Here is a 17,138-nt window from a genome sequence, read left to right on the forward strand (position 1 = left end):
TCCATGTACGACAGGCCTATTCAATTGGCGGCCCGCGTGCCACATGCGGCCCAGGAGCAACCCCCAAGTGGCCCAAGCTGTGGTTCAGCCAGAAAAGTAGTAAAACCCCCCCAAAAAAACATATTTCGCGAGCATTCACAAATTCCTACAGACTGTGAATGCAACACTTGCGCGTAGCCCAGCAAAATTAAACCCACAATGCATCGCTTTTTTGTGAAACTGTGTTGGTAACGTTAGTTAATAGTAAGCTAGCTAGTCCCATGACACGACCTCTCACAACTTGTCTTTCTCAACCATGAAGGCTAAAATTGACAATGAAAACCGTCGGTTTAACCCTGCCTGGACTGACTAATACTTGTTTATTTTACCGACTAATCCAAATGCCAAACCGATATGTTTAATTTGCAATGAGTGCGATGTGGTACTTAAAGACTACAATGTCCGGAGGCACTACACGGCGAAACACCAGAGTTTCCGGACAAACTTTCCAGAGGGTTCACAGGAGAGGGCTGCAAAGGTGCCGGGTTTGATCAGATCTTATAACTGGAGCTGTGCCATCATGGTGCGGTCATGCACAGCCCAAGAGTACGGTGGCCCTGAAATGCAAAACACAACAACAAATAAGAAAAGACAACAACAAATCACAAAATACAACGACAAATCAAAAAAAAAAACGACAAATAAGAAAACACAACGCTAAATAAGAAAACACAGTGACATTAACTTTAATGGAAAAGGTAGGTACCTGCAGTCGACAAGGATCGTCGCTGATTGGACGAACGCAATGTCCGTCTTTTTAACCAGAAGTAAATGCTTCATACGCCTTTGGCGCCAGGCAGAGATATGTCAACGAAGTAAGTGGAGATTTAAAATTCATGATGTATTGCCCAAATTGTGGCAAAGCGCTCCCAGAAAATGTACGGCCGAACTTTTGCAGTGGTTGTGGCAAGACACCAGCGGACCACCTTCAAGTAAGTAAACGTAATGTTTTTGTTGCTTGTGGAGTCCGCAGTCTAACTGAGCAAGTTAGCGAGTCGGTTTGTTGCTTTTTTTGTCCGATGCCAATCACATCCCTGTAATACACATTTATTGCGTTTACATGGATTTGAAATGTTTGTGCATGTAAAAACCCGGGAAACACAACGTCCATGAAATCACAGTCAATGTTTTACATTTCATTACATTGTAGGTATATCAAACAGAGTGCTGTCAATCATGCATGTCAGCGTGTTGTGACATTTATAACACATTTTTATTTTGCTTCCCTGTAGCGTCACAGAATCTTCCATCTAGTCCAACCCCAACCTTATCAAACTTTCTGCAATACCAAAAGAAAAAGGCAGAGGAGAGGCAAAAGTTTTCCTGTGGGAAAATGGGGGCGAAGAAAAAGGGAAAAAGGAAAGTTCAAGTAAGTTAGTTATCAATCAATCAATCAATTTTTATTTGTATAGCGTCAACTCATAACAAGTGTTATCTCAAGACACTTTACAAGAAGCAGGTAAAATACCTTACTCTTTGTCTGTTAACATTACAAAAGAGCAGGTAAAAAGACCTTACTTATTGTTATGTTACAAAAAGCAGGTAAAAGACCTTACTTATTGCTATGTTACAAAGATCCGGCCTATCCATCATGAGCACTTTAGCAAAGCAGCAAACGTTACAGTGGTAAGAAAAAACTGCCTTATTAAAAGGCAGAAATCTTCGGCCGGACCCCCGGCTCATGTTCTGGCAAGCCGTCAACCGACGATCTTGAGGAGCCTAGGAGAGCTCAAGAGCTCCCAGGAAAGTAGGTGGTTAGTGACTGAGATTTATAGATAGATACATGCAGTAATATGATGTACTGTATATGCACAGAGAGAGAGAGAGAGAGAGAGAGGAGCTCAGGGTGCCAGTTCCCCCGGTAGTCTAAGCCTATAGCAGCATAACTAAGAGCTGGTCTACACCAGCACCAGACCTAACTATAAGATTTATCAAAAAGGAAAGTTTTAAGTCTATTCTTAAAAATACAGACTGTGTCTGCCTCCCGGACCCCGGCTGGAAGGCGGTTCCAGAGGAGAGGAGCCCGATAACTGAAGGCTTTACCCCCCATAGTACACTTGGAGACTGTAGGTACCACCTGCACTCCGGGACCGCAACGCTCTCGAGGGACAGTATGGCACTAGTAGCTCCTTCAGGTAAGATGGTGCCTGGCCATTTAGAGCTTTGTAGGTAAGAAGAAGGATCTTGAATTCTATTCTAGACTGTATAGGGAGCCAGTGCAGAGAAGCCAGGACAGGAGTGATGTGGTCCCATTTCCTGGTTCTGGTCAGTACAAGAGCTGCAGCATTCTGGACCAGTTGAAGAGTCTTTAGAGATTTGCCAGAGCACCCTGACAAAAGAGAGTTACAATAATCCAGTCTGGAGGTAACAAATGCATGAACTAGTTTTTCTGCATCACTTTGCGACAGGATATTCCTGATCTTGGATATATTACGAAGGTGAAAGTAGGCTGTTTTTGAAACTTGACTGATGTGAGAGCTAAAAGACATATCTTGATCAAAAAGAACTCCTAGATTCCTAACAGTGGTGCTAGATGCCAGGCTGATGTCACTAAGGACAGTCAAATCACTAGAAAAAGTCTCTCTGAGGTTCTTAGGGCCTAGCACAATAACTTCAGTCTTGTCTGAGTTAAGTAGCAAAAAATTTCTGGTCATCCAGGTCCTAACGTCCTTAAGGCACGTTTCTAGCTGACATAACTGACTGGTACCATCGGGCTTCATTGATACATAAAGCTGAGTATCATCTGCATAACAATGAAACTGTATGGAGTGTTTCCTCATAATATTTCCCAGAGGAAGCATATATAATGTAAAAAGAATTGGTCCAAGCACTGAACCTTGTGGGACTCCATGGCAAACTTTAGTGTGCATAGAGGACTCATCATTAACATGTACAAACTGAGATCGGTCTGATAAGTAGGATTCAAACCAACTTAAAGCAGTCCCTGTAATTCCAAGCAAATGCTCCAGTCTGTACAACAGGACCCAATGGTCAATGGTGTCAAAAGCAGCACTAAGATCTAACAAGACGAGCACAGACAGAAGTCCCCTGTCTGAGGCTAGAAGTAGATCGTTTGTAACTCTTAACTAGTGCAGTCTCAGTGCTATGGTGGACTCTAAATCCTGACTGGAACTCCTCAAATAAACTGTTGTCATGGAGAAAGTCAGACAGCTGTTTAGCTACCACCTTCTCCAGGATCTTCGAGAAAAAAGGAAGGTTGGATATAGGCCTGTAGTTAGCCAGAGTTCCTGAGTCCAGAGTAAGCTTTTTAAGTAGAGGTTTGATTACCGCTACTTTAAATGCCTGGGGTACATAGCCTGCCAGTAAAGACAAATTGATCATATCTAATATGGAGTTGCTAACTAAGGGAAAGACTTCCTTAAACAGCTTGGTTGGGATTGGGTCCAAAATACAGGTTGACGGTTTCGACACAGAAAAAATGGAATATAGCTCTGAAAGGTCGATTGGAGAAAAACAGTCGAGACTAATATCTGGTCCTGGAACTGTCTCTGCCGTATCAGACGTATCCGCACCAGGTAAGGGCAGGTGGTTACCAATTTTGTCTCTGATGTCGAGAACTTTGTTGTTGAAAAAGCTCAGGAAGTCATTACTGCTGAGGGCTAGAGGAATACAAGGCTCAATGGAGCCATGACTCTCTGTCAGCCTGGCTACAGTGCTGAAAAGGTATCTAGGATTGCCTTTGTTTTCCTCGATTAGAGAGGAGTAGTAGGCAGCTCGGGCGTGACGTAGAGCCTTCATATATCTTCTATGACTATCCTGCCAGAAAAAACGAGATTCTACCGTTTTGGTCGAGCGCCATATTCTACGGGTTTCTGAGTTGAACCATGGAGCCACTCTCCGCCGCTTGACAACCTTCTGTTTCAGGGGAGCAATCGAATCCAGAGCAACTCTCAGCGAATCCACTGCACTATCAACAAACTGATCTAGCTGAGAGGGACTAAAGCTATCATAAGAGTTTCCAACTGGGTTGAAACACGGTACTGAATCAAAAACAGCTGAAATAGCTTCCTTAAATCTAGCCACAGCACTATCCGACAAACTTCTAGAGAGCACACCTCTTCCAGGCAGAGGTAATTCTGGTAGGACAAAATCGAATGTAATAAAAAAATGGTCTGATAGCAGAGGATTTTCTAGGAAAATTGTAAGGTTATGGATTTCAATTCCATAAGCTAAAACAAGATCCAGGGTGTGGTTGAAACGATGAGTAGGTTCGTTTACACCCTGGGTGAAACCAATAGAGTCTAATAGTGACATGAAAGCTGTGCTCAGGCTATCATTATCAACATCCACATGGATATTGAAGTCACCTACAACAATTATTCTATCACTGCTAAGGACTAAGTCTGATAAAAATTCTGCAAATTCAGATAGAAACTCAGAATATGGGCCAGGAGGGCGGTAAACTAAAACAACTAGAACTGGCTGAAAGGTTCTTGAGACTGGATGTGGAAGACTAAGAACAAGGCTTTCAAAAGAAGAAAAATTCAGCTTTGGTCGAGGGTTAACTAAAAGACTGGAATTAAAAATATCTGCTACTCCACCACCTCGTCCGGTGTCTCGAGGTATATGAGTACAAAAATGACTGGGAGGAGTGGATTCATTCAAACTAACATATTCATCTCGACACAGCCAGGTTTCAGTCAAAAAAAGTAAATCAATATGCTGATCTGATATCAGATCATTCACTAAAAGAGACTTGGATGCTAAGGACCTAATGTTCAAAAGTCCACAGTGAATCCTCCGATCTTGTAGCAAAATCGTATTCGTAGTTTTGATTCTAATGAGATTTTGACAATCCACGCCGTTTGGATGACTTATAAAAACGGGTCTGGGCCGGGTATAGTATAATTACAGTTCAATTCAGAATTACAGCTATAGTGACTGGGAGACAGATCTAAGGGAGGCGCAGAGAAGTGTGTAAGACTGCAGCTCTGCCTCCTGGTCTGAACTTTGTGTTGTTGTCAGGGTTTTGGACTAATAACCTCTGCTATGTTTCTAGATAATAGAGCTGCACCGTCCAAAGTGGGATGGATGCCGTCTCTAGCTAGCAGACCAGGTTTTCCCCAAAAAGACTGCCAGTTATCTATGAAGCCCACATCGTTTGCTGGACACCACCTCGACAGCCAGCGGTTGAGTGATGACATGCAGCTATACATGTCATCACTGGTCTGATTTGGAAGGGGACCAGAGAACACTACGGAGTCCGACATCGTCTTAGCAAAAGTACACACCGACTCCACATTAACCTTAGTGACTTCCGACTGGCGTAGTCGGGAGTCATTTGTGCCGATATGAATTACGATTGTATCAAATCTACCTTTAGTCTTTGTCAGCAACTTTAAATGAGATGCGATGTCGCCCGCTTCACGTTTCGGACTATGGAGTCTCCAATAATCAGAGTTTTATTCTCAGCGGGTGTGTTGCTGAGTGGGGAAAATTTATTTGAAACGTGAAGTGGTTGGTGGGGAACCGTGTGCTTCGATTTTCGACTATGCTTCCCTCGGACAGTAACCCAGCCACCGCCTCCCGGCTGCTCGGGAGCTACCGGGGGGGAAGCCAAGCTATGTTGGCCCGCACTGGCTACAGGTGGCTGGCTAACTACTGCTGCATATGATGACTCTGACTCAATGGTGTGGAGCCGTCTCTCTAACGCAGACACCCTCGCCTCCAAAGCTAAAAATAAACTACATTTCTTACAAGTATCATTATCACTAAAGGAGGACGAGGAGTAACTTAACATCTGACACGTAGAGCAGGAGAGAGCAGGAGAGGGAGAGACAGAAAAAGAAGCCATTGTAAAGCTAACTGCTAAGCTAAGCTAAGAGTAGGTACACAGTAACACGGTACAGAGGAGAACAGAACAAGAAATTATGCAATACGCTCACCGTAGTACGCTGCTCTGCTCAGGTGCTGCTCGTTGATCTGCTCAGGTGCTGCTCGTTGCTCTGAATCAAGCACTGCGACTGATCCTGATGCAAGAGACGCCGAGACAGAGAGCCAGCCAGTCGACACCGAAGAGAGAGTATTACGACGCGCAATACAAGCAGCGGCAGCAACATAAGACACACTCAGGTTAGTTAGTTACTTAGTTATGGCTCAGAGTGAGATTGAACAACTGTTAACCCTCAACTCAGCTGTTGACTAGCTGTTGACATTCCTCCATCATGTCCGTCCTCTAAACCTAAGCCCCACAGTGGGGTCAATATATTTTTGCTTGAATCATGTCATCCTGTAAATTCTATATATAAATATTGATAATGTGTGTATATATATATACTGTTATGATAAGGCGTTAGGAGGATTCACTTCAGTGTCTTTAGCGGTAGGCGTGGTTAGTAGGAGGAGACGCAGGGTCAGTACTGATGACACACCTGAGGGGGGTGTGGTGGCTCTGTCTCTGTAATCTTCACTAGCAGCACCTGCGGAGGAGCCGGGGGAAATTGGTTTCGAGTCGAAGAGCTGCCACGAGGACGCAGACACCTGAGAGACTGAATCTGAAGTAACGTTTGTTTTTGTTTCAACACTTCACGGGTGCTTTTTACACATGAACTAAACTGATATGAAAGAGAGGGCTGGCGGAGGAGATCGTACCCCAAGTGGCTCCGTGGATCAGGCTGTCTGAGTGAGCTGGTCGCGGCATGTACAAGGATCTTTGGGGTGAGTCACCTACACGCACCCCTCAAACAGATAGGACAGTTGCACACACATTCAGATAAGGCAGGATACACATTCACGTTTATGCAACACGCAAGATGTTGCAGCCACTAAAAGAGAAGATGCTGTCAGGGAAATATCAGAGGTCATGTCCAAAACAAATGTAGGAATGACCACTGATATGTGGACCGACGATTACCGAAAGGTCAGTTACATGTGCATTACGTGCCATTATGTAATGCCTACATTCCAGCTTAGGAGCCGCGTACTGACCACCGCGATGTTTCCCCCCGATGAAGCCAAAACGGGTGAAAATATAAAGGAGAGAGCTACAGCAGCAGCTGGTGTCAGTACTTGGATTTGATGCTACTGTCTTCAATAAAGTGGTTTGGGTCACTGATCAGGGGGCAAACATCAAATCTGCGCTCAGGCCATATCGCCGTCTCGATTGTCAAGATCACGTATATAACACTGCTCAAACACGCCCTGGACAATACCGAGCTCAGCGAAGTCGCCCCAGAGATAGGAGAGACTTTGCGGGCAGCTAAGGCCCTTGTGAAATATACCAAAAAGTCCGGTCTTGCAAGCCAGCTGAAGAAAACAGTGCAGCAGATGGGAGAGACAAGGTTCAGCAGTGTTTTTCTCACCTTGGAATCAGTCAAGGAGGTATACGCGGAGCTGAAGGAGAAGCTTGACAGTTGCGGGGAAAGCCGCCGGATTGAATGCCCTACCCTCAACCTGGTCATGCTGTAGCACGAGAGGCTTAAACGGCATAATCAACCTGTCTCTTCAGACACACCACATCAGGCAATTATCCGCCGCAGACACCTGGAGAGGCAGCTGAAAATTCCACCACACATCACCCAGTCCAGATTGAGACCTGACATCATCTTGGTCTCAGAGGCCACAAAACAACTCTTCTTGCTGGAACTGACGGTTCTATGGGAGGAGAGGATGGAGGAGGCTCAAGAAAGAAAGATGGAGAAGTACCAGGAGCTGGTGGAGGATTGTCGGAGGAACGGGTGGAAGACCAGGTGTATGCCAGTGGAGGTGGGCAGTCGGGGGTTTGCCAGTCACTCCCTGAGCAAAGCCTACGGCACTCTGGGAATAACAGGTGCAAACCGAAGAAGAGCCATAGGCAACAACATGGAGGCAGCGGAAAAAGCCTCCAGATAGCTCTGGTTGAAGAGGGGAGAGCAGTGGGGGTAGTAAAATAAATGCCACTTGGACACAGGCCGGGGTCTGATCAGCCTTCGTCAGGTCACCTGGAGGAGGATGTCTGTTGTAACCCGAAACACCCAGTGACTCCAGGAAAAAACACTGATGATGTGTCCAAGTCTGTGCATCAGTAGATGTATTATTAACCCAAGTTTGAATGTAGTTTATTCATTATATTTTTTACCACTTTGGAATATAACAGGTTAAAACTAATTTTCCCATAGGTTCAATCCTGCTTGGGTTAGGGTTGGAAATACCAACAGGCTTGTGGTTGTACTTCACTTTAATCACATTTAACTTATCAAACAAAGTAAATATCATTCTAAAACTGGGGGAAAATGGGAAATTCCTGAAGAAATTTCAGTGTGAGAGCTGGCAGAGCTGGGAGCGGAAGCAACTATACTTTCACAGCCATGGCCTTGGCAGCCATCGCTACCACAGTCTGTTATACAGCTTTTTCCACTTCTAAGCAGCAGCTAACTTTTTTTTTTTGATACTTCCTTGTTATTGATATTTTCAGAGTAAAACAAGACAAAAGAAAAGAAGGGAATGAAAAAAAAGAAAGAAAATAAAAAAGAAGAAGAGTTACATTCCGTACAGTACATATTCCATTTCTTCCAGATTTTTATATATTGGTCAAACTTTAGCCTTAATGAGAAAGTCAGTCTCTCCATTCGTTGATTATTGCTAACCAATCATCCTTTGATGGGGGGTTTGCCTGCAGCCATCTCTGTGTGATTGCTTTCTTTGTTGCAAACAGAAGGACTTTATACAGATATTTATCGTCTGACATGAGATTGTCTGGGATTTTACCTAGGTATAGTATGATAAAAGAGCAGTCCATGTTTATTCTAAACATGACACTCATTACTTCTGTAACCTCCTTCCAAAATGGCTGGAGCTGTGAGCAATCCCAAAATATGTGAAAGTGATCTGCCATTGATTTATCACATTGCCTCCAACATTTGTTCTGTCCCTGAGAACCCTGCTGCAAAAACTTCAACTTTGGGGTTATAAAGAAACTAATTAAGTTCTTCCAGCAGAATTCCCACCAGGCCCTTGAACAGGTTGTGACCTGATTGTTCAGAATGTCATTCCAGTCGTCCTCAGATATCTCCTGGCCGGATTCCCTCTCCCACTTCTGTCTGACCTGAGTAGTAGAGTGTTTTTTGGAATTTTGTAATGCCTTATATATCAGTGATATTAGATGTTTGACACCTCTAGCCTTATATGCCTCAATAAATATGTTAACCAAGTCAGATTCGCTTTCCTCTGTCTGTTTAATAACTTTGTTAAAATAGTCCCTGACCTGGAGATATGTGAGGAAGTCACATCTTCCAAGGTTATATACATTTGAAAGGTGATTAAAAGATTTAAAGTCATAAATACTGGCTATAGTGCAGTAAGCAGTTATACCCCTGCGCGCCCAGAGTCTAAATTGCATGTCTAAACCAGATGGTAAAAAATCAGAATCGTGGGCCACCCATTTAAGTATTTTTATTTGGTTCTCAAGGTGAAACCTTTTGCAGGTCTTGAACCACACACTAAGGGTCAGCTTAGTCCATTGGTTTAGTTCACGCAGGTAGGATTCCCGGTTTTGATAATATCCCAATACAGACTGTACTGGTAATGCAGAATGTACCAGTTCTAAATCTTTCCATTTTGCTGAGTACTCTGGGTTGTACCAGCAGACAAGTGGTCTTAACTGGGCAGCAGTATAATAGTCCTCAATGCATGGGAGTGCAAGGCCCCCCTTATCTTTGGGCAATTGTAGGGTAATACATTTAATCCGGGGTCTCTTGCTATTCCACACAAATCTTGAAATCATCCGATTCCACTCACTGAAGTCCTTGGCGGGAATTGCAACAGGAAGTGACTGAAATAAGTACAGAAACCTAGGAAGCACTGTAATTTTTACTATTTCAGTTCTATTTGACAGGTCTAGTGGTAATATAGTCCATCTATTGAGGTCTGCTTTAATTGACTTAGTAACAGGGCCATAGTTACTTTCATATATTTTAGACAAGTCCCTAGGTATCCACACACCCAAGTATTTAATAGACGTGGAGTTCCATTTAAAGTCAAATCTACTTTGCAACCCAGCATTTGGTGTAAAATTGTTCAAAGGATTTGAGACTTATGTGTATTCAATTTATATCCTGAGTAGGTACCAAACAATTTCAAAAGACACATCAATTTGGGTATACTCCTCTCTGGTTCACACAGAGTCAATAAAACGTCATCTGCAAATAAACTTATCTTATATTCTGTACCGCCCATTAAAATCCCCTTGATCTCTGAATCTTCCCTTACTGCCTGAGCTAAGGGCTCTATAAAAAACGCAAAAAGGGCTGGGCTGAGTGGACAACCTTGGCGGCACCCTCTCTCCAACTTGATGGGTTGAGAAAGGTGCCCATTTATTTTTATTCTAGCTGTAGGGGATGTGTATAGTGATTTAATGCACTGAACTGATCTCTTGTCAAAGCCGAATCGTTCTAGCACTTGATAAAGATAACCCCAACCAACCGAATCGAACGCCTTCTCTGCATCTAGGCTGATCAGTGTGGCGCGGATATTTTCCTGAGTTATATAATCTACCACATGCAATGTTCTGCGAATGTTGTCTTGTGTTTGTCTTTCTGGGATAAAACCTGTTTGGTCAGAGTCTATAATTTCGGAGACAATATGCTCTATCCTTTTAGCAATGATTGATGCAAAGAGTTTATAATCTGTGTTTAAAATAGATATAGGCCGGTATGAACTACATTCTCCTTTATCCCTACCCTCTTTAGGGATTATTGTTATTATTGCCTCACTCCATGACTGGGGAGTCTGTCCTTCTTTAAGGGTGTAGTTAAAACATCCGAGTAGCATTGGTGCCAACTTAGATTTGAAGGTTTTATACCATTCACCGATGAAACCATCAGATCCTGGTGTTTTGTTTGCCTTCAATCGTGAAATAGCTTTATCCAGTTCAGCTGTGGTTATTTCTGTGGTTAGCGCCTTGTTCTGCTGGACACCTATTGAGGGAAGATCCAGAGATTTTAGAAACTGGTCAGTTGTCGAGATATCAGCTGTATCAGGTTGGGAATATAAATCTGTATAATAAAACTTGAAAGATTGTTCAATTTCCTCTAGTTTGTGACATATTTGACTATTTCTTGTATTTCTTATTTTATAAATAGTCCTCTCAGTTTGTTGTTTACGTAGCCTCCATGAGAGAAGTTTTTGTTTTTGTTTGTCCTCAGTTTCATTCTTCAGCGTAGATTTGATCTATTTCCTGTTGAGTACATTTTAATTGTGCCAGTAATAGAGGGTCTCTGTGAGTAGAGTGTTGATTTTCCAAGTTCTTCAGTTTTGCCTGAAGTTCAAGTAGGCTCTGTTTTTCCTTATTTCTAAAAGCAGAGAACGCTATAAGTGTTCCTCTTATTACAGCCTTCCAAGCATCCCACAGTACATTTGGAGATACTGATCCATTATCATTATTTAGCAGGTACTCTTTCAGTTCTTTCTTGATATACTCTTCACATGTATTGTCATTCAGTAAACTTGGGTTCAGTCTCCATAGTGTATCTTTCTTTTTATTATCTAGATGCAGTGTTAGATACACTCCTGAGTGGTCTGAAACATCTGTAACACCTATATTGCAATCACAAATCCTGTGTCTATCTGTGGTGTGCATGAAAAAATTGTCCAATCTGGAGTATTCTTTGTGGCGAGGTGAATAATAAGTTAATTGTTTTTCAGTGGGGTGAAAGTCCCTCCATACATCTATCATGCCGGACTCCTTCAACCAATGGTTGATGAATTTTTGTTACTCTTTGTAGAGTCAAATTTAGACTGTAATTGAATGTTCCAGTCACCTGCACAGATTACAGTCCCTGATGACTCTTGTATTAATAGATTAAATATCCTTTTGATGAACGATCTATCGTGCCCTGGGGGCATATAAACATTTAGTAAAGTAACTTCTTTACGGTCTATCCTGCCTCTAATTAGTATAAAACGACCTTCCTTGTCTTTAATTTCAGCTATTAGTTGGAAGTTTATCCTATTTGAAATTAGTATGGCCACACCCCTCTTACGGCCTGATTTGTGGGAGGAATAAAATGTGTTCATAAATCCCATCTTTTTTAATTTATCATGCTCTGCATTTGAGAGATGTGTCTCTTGCCAGAAAATCACGTCTGTACGTTCCCTTTTCATTTTAGCAATATTTTTGCTCCTTTTCACTGGGTTATGTAACCCATTCACATTGAGTGTTATTACCTTATATTCCTGATAGTGCATTTACATTGTTTAACACTGTTCTTGATGGCCCACTGTAACCAAAAACATTCTACCCTTGAACTTAGGTAGGAACAAATACAAAAACATGAACAATACCAAACACAGTAAGGACAAAACAAACTCACTTCCAAAAAAGGAGAACAGGTATGCTCCTTGAATCTGAGGGGAAATCCTAAATGAAGGTAAGGGCCCCTCTCGGGAGCAAGAAGAAAAATTGCTCCCAGAACTGCACAAAGTAACATTCAGCTCCTCTGTGGCTGATTTTCACAGATCGATTATCCCAGTTTCATAATGTCATCCTCTCATTAATATAAAGTCATTGTAATAATTCAAAAAAGGAAAAACAAGAAAGAAAACTGAGAGGGAGCAAAATATATTTATAACATATGTGAGAAAAGAAGAAGAAAGAGATAGATTACCAGTCCACCTGTTATTGTTGAATGAGGTCAGATTTAGACTGTTCACGGTTTTGGGTTCAGGTCTCCTGAGGTCTGCGGCGGAAAGCATGCAGCTTCTGCCGTATCTGCTGTGAAGTTTGCTGGTGGCGCCTGCCTCCTACTCTCTCCCATGGCATCTGGCATGGCTTTGGACCTGGGTCGAGTTCTCTGTCCTGCTCGATGGGAAATCCTTCCTTCCGTAGGTCAGCAGCGGCCGATCTGGCGTCGTTGTAGACCCTTGGTCCACTATCCAAGAACACTTTCAGCTTGGCGGGCGGCGGGGTCTGAAACCGCACACCTTTCTCCTTCAATACTCTTCGTATACCAGCATACTCCCTTCTTTTCCTCATTGTTTCTGTCGGATAGTCGTGGTCGAAGTAAACTCGCCTCTCCTTGTAGAAAACCTCCTTCTTTTTCCATGTGGCAGAGAGGACCTGGTATTTAGTTTTATTCTCCAAAAAGCTCTTCCAGTGCCAGGTTACAGTCCTCTACATCCGCGACACACTGCTCCGCATCCTCAACTTGAGTTGTTGTGGTTTTCAGGTCCCCCCTAATATCTCCCAGGGCCCGGTTAATCTTGTCTCTAAACTCTGTCAACTCGTTCTTCACATCCTCTCTTAATGTGTGACGAAAAGCACTCAGCTCCTTCTTTACATCGGCACGTATTGCCTTAATTTCAGCATGTATATTAGCCAGCAAGCCAGCTTCGGTATGCTCGAGTCCACCTGTGCTAGGCGAGTTAGCATTAGTTTCGTCTTTATACTCCATGGCTGTTTTCTCGTTTTCCTCTGATCTTGTATTCGGTTTACCTTTATATTTTTTTTGTTTGTCCCCTTCCATATTTCGTGGGGTGTATAAACTTGTTAAGAAACTTGAATCCGGGGGAATATTCCTAATTGGTGGCAGAGCGATCTGTCAGCCTGCCATTCTCTGCAGCGTGCCAACCAGAAGTCCAGCAGGTAACATTTTTTAAGTACTGGAGCACCACATGTAGCTTAACTGTTGGTGACTGTTGTCACCACAGGAACAAGTTTCCATAATACATGAGGTAGTCTGGAACTCTCGGGAATCAAACCCATAAGCATCAGTTTACCTGAGAAGCGGTTTTACCCATGGGATACAGAGAAGACAAGACACCATCAAACAATGCCACACTATGGGGCAGTGACAAAACACTTGAAAAACTTTTGTTTTTAGACCTTAGACTTTAAACACTTTTGTTTTCAACATGTTGAACATAAATGTAAAAAATATAGAGAAGTGAATGTACAAATTGAATACAACTTGCAGCAAATGAGTTATGAGCCTTGAACAGAACATTTTTGATGACTGACCAGATGGTGGCACTATAGGATCATTTATGAGTATGTTGAGCATTGTACAAGTAACCACATGGCCAAGTTTGAATACTATAGCAATTTCAGTATTGGAGATATCATCTTTTTAATATCTGCTCCAATTATGTTATGTTTAACATTTAAAAAATTCATTTAAAATCAGTCAAACATTTTAGTGTTGAGAAAACAAAAGCTCTCACAACACTGCTGATGGAGATGCCGGGGATTGAATCCGGGGCCTCATACACGTAAAGCATCCGCTCTAACACTGAGCTACATCCCCTGTTATGATAATGCTTTAGGAGGATTCACTTCAGTGTCTTTAGCAGTAGGATTTCTAGTCCATCGCCTTAACCACTCGGCCACAACAACAATGCTGGAAGTACCCATTAGATCCACGCATAGTCAACAACATATGGAGATTCGATTTTCCCTTTCACAAACTGCATCAAAATCGTCGAACCAGTTCTGTCAATGATGACATTGCTCAGGACTAATAAGTAGTGCTCTTGATGACGATACAATATCTTGAACAGCTAAGACAAGTCTGTCAGTCACCGGATTGACACAGGGAGACAAGCCGCTGAGTGTGTAAGCACTCTGGAAATTGGAAAGTCTTTGTGAGCAACTGACCTGCTTTTCAGGATCAAACTCCAACAAGTCAGCAGATGCAACATGAGAAATAACGTTGTCTGCAGTATACGAACCTGCTCAGGGAAAACCCAATGCATTTCAAGTCCATCGCCTCAAACACCTGGCCACGACAACCCAACCACTATCCTTGGCCCAACATGTCGCTGTACCCCTCCTTCACTGCCAGCAGTGTGCACCTAATGTCTGTCAACCAAATATTAGCTGAAGGTTGTAAGCTTTCTTGGCTGCAAGATGCAAATATAATGCTCAGTTGCGATGGCCGGGCTTGGAAGGCAGCTATGCTCACCACTACACCACCATCGCCTGTATGACCCCAAATCCGGGGGAGGGATGAACATTTTTCCTATCTCTCTAATGATCAGTGGCAACATTTGACTGGAGGAAAACTTTTTAATATTACAGTTAGTCATAATTTAACATGGATCGAAAGCGGTACAGGTCGTGGGATGCACCTTTGCTTTGCAAAATAACAACAACCGTTGTGTAAGGTGCCTTCCATGTCTCATACTGATAACATGTAGGAAAGAACAACACAAGCAGATTGTGTACTCTGGAGGACGCGAAGAAACCAGCTCACAACAGGTTACACTGGTGCCGTGACTCCGTGATCCATATCTCTCTTACACCGATCGCTGACCGAGGTTGCAGTGTGGACCATTGGTGGGAGATCGTGGTTTCGTCTGTTCAAGATTTTGGTTTATGGTCAGGTATTTTGGACTGAATATTGCAAAAAAAAGTTGGTAAAGATTTTGAGATACATTTAATTTTCTTTGTTGGATGTGGAGGTGTACATGTGAAACCTACTTGTGTCGTCGATCTTGAGATGGAGGTCGAAGGATGTAGAGTGTCAGTCCCAACATTTGTCGTTGTGAGAATCAACACGACGATTTGATTGTGGGGTCCAACGTAATCAGGCATTTGATCCACCAGTTCAAGAAAGATGCCAGCTACTTGGAAGCTGTGTCAACATCTGGCTTAGGAAACCAGGAGCTTCAGCAGTTCCTCTCACTTCTTGCAGGCCTGGACCGTTGGTCAGGCGACGACATGCCAGACAAAGTGGGCACAGTCAGGTGCAACAAAGATGTCACTCTGCTAGCTGGCAGTGAATATGTTATACGGTGAAAACTCCCTAAAGATGTGAAGATATCACTGGGCAGTACTGTTGTGACTGAGCACACATCCTCACGCTCTGCGCCCAGAGGCATCGTGGTTGGAAGGGTGGTGACACTTTTCTGGGGTGACAGGTGGAGTCCTCTCAAGGTCTTAAACATCTCTGTCAAGCATATTACTCTCCGCAAAAACGCCAAGCTTGCTGATGTTTACACTTGCATAGCATTGGAGGATATGGACGTCCCAGAGCTTAAAAGCTCTCACCAGGCCACTTCGTGCAGCCTGGCAGAGACGCCGACCCTGCCAATGGACGCCAGTACTGTCCAAGAAAAGCTGGAGCGTGTAGGTCTCAGGGATCTGGACTTGACGTCTTGTGATGTGTCTGCAGATTGGCTGAAGAAATTGGCTGATCTTTGATCTTGTCAAATATGATGATGTCTTTTCTCCCAATCATCTTGACTGTGGTGAGGCTAATGAGTTTGTACACAGAATACGGCTCACAGATAAGAGGCCATTCAGCCTGCCCTATCGGTGTGTGTGCCCCCGGCTGAATACCTAAAGCTCCACCAGGTTCTTAATGAGAAGGAGATAATCAGTTGTTTTCAGCCGTCTCCGCCAGTACAACCTGAAGTTGGCCCCCGAAGAAGTGTTGGTTGCTCAGGAGGTATTTGAAATTCCTGGGTCACATCATTGATGAGTCTGGTGTGTCCACTGACCCTGCGAAAGTTGAGGCCATCGGCAACATGACCGCTTCTGACCTGATGGAACCTGGTGGAGTCACCCGTCTCAGTCTCGCTCTGGTCATTTCTGGGTATGGTGAACTATTACCAGCAGTTTGTTCCCAATTACTCTGCCATTGCGAGGCCCCTCTTTGACCTCCTGGCTGGCCAAAAGCAGAAGCATAAAGGCAGGCCCCGTACAAAACGTGCGTTCCAGTCTCGAAGATTGACACCTGCTGACTGGACTCTTGGTCATCAACAGGCTTTTAAGGCTCCCAAGGCAGCTTTGATGACTTCTGTGGTCCTGGCTTACCCAGACTTCACTCGTCCTTTTGTGCTTTCCACAGATGTCTCCTTGGATGGATTACGAGCAATCCTTTCTCAAGTTCAGGAGGGTGACAGTGTGGTGCGGCAAGTCGCTTTTGCTAGCAAGTCCCTGTCACCTGCACAGAAGAAGTACCTCACACACCACCTTGAATTTCTTGCTCTGAAATGGTCGGTGTGTGATAAATTTAGTCACTGGCTCAAGGGCCATGTCCTTACAGTGTGGACGGATAATAATCCCCGACACACATTCTGACCAAACCCTGACTGGACGCGTGTGAGCAGTGGTGGGTGGCAAAGTTGGCCTCCTATACCTTCGATATTAAGTAAATCCC

The 17,138-nt window shown here is 43.5% G+C and overlaps 2 long non-coding RNA genes across 2 annotated transcripts in view; one reads left to right on the forward strand and one right to left on the reverse strand.

Annotated features, from left to right (window-relative positions):
* Positions 1-17,138, forward strand: part of LOC132984533 (uncharacterized) — a 301,578-nt gene that overhangs the window by 50,447 nt on the left and 233,993 nt on the right. The window lies entirely within an intron of this gene.
* LOC132984534 (uncharacterized) overlaps positions 1-17,138 on the reverse strand; it is a 93,866-nt gene that overhangs the window by 1,185 nt on the left and 75,543 nt on the right. The gene's annotated exons all lie outside the window — the stretch shown is intronic.

The sequence above is a fragment of the Labrus mixtus genome, chromosome 12 (genome assembly GCF_963584025.1).
Source record: "Labrus mixtus chromosome 12, fLabMix1.1, whole genome shotgun sequence".
Classification (NCBI taxonomy): domain Eukaryota; kingdom Metazoa; phylum Chordata; class Actinopteri; order Labriformes; family Labridae; genus Labrus; species Labrus mixtus.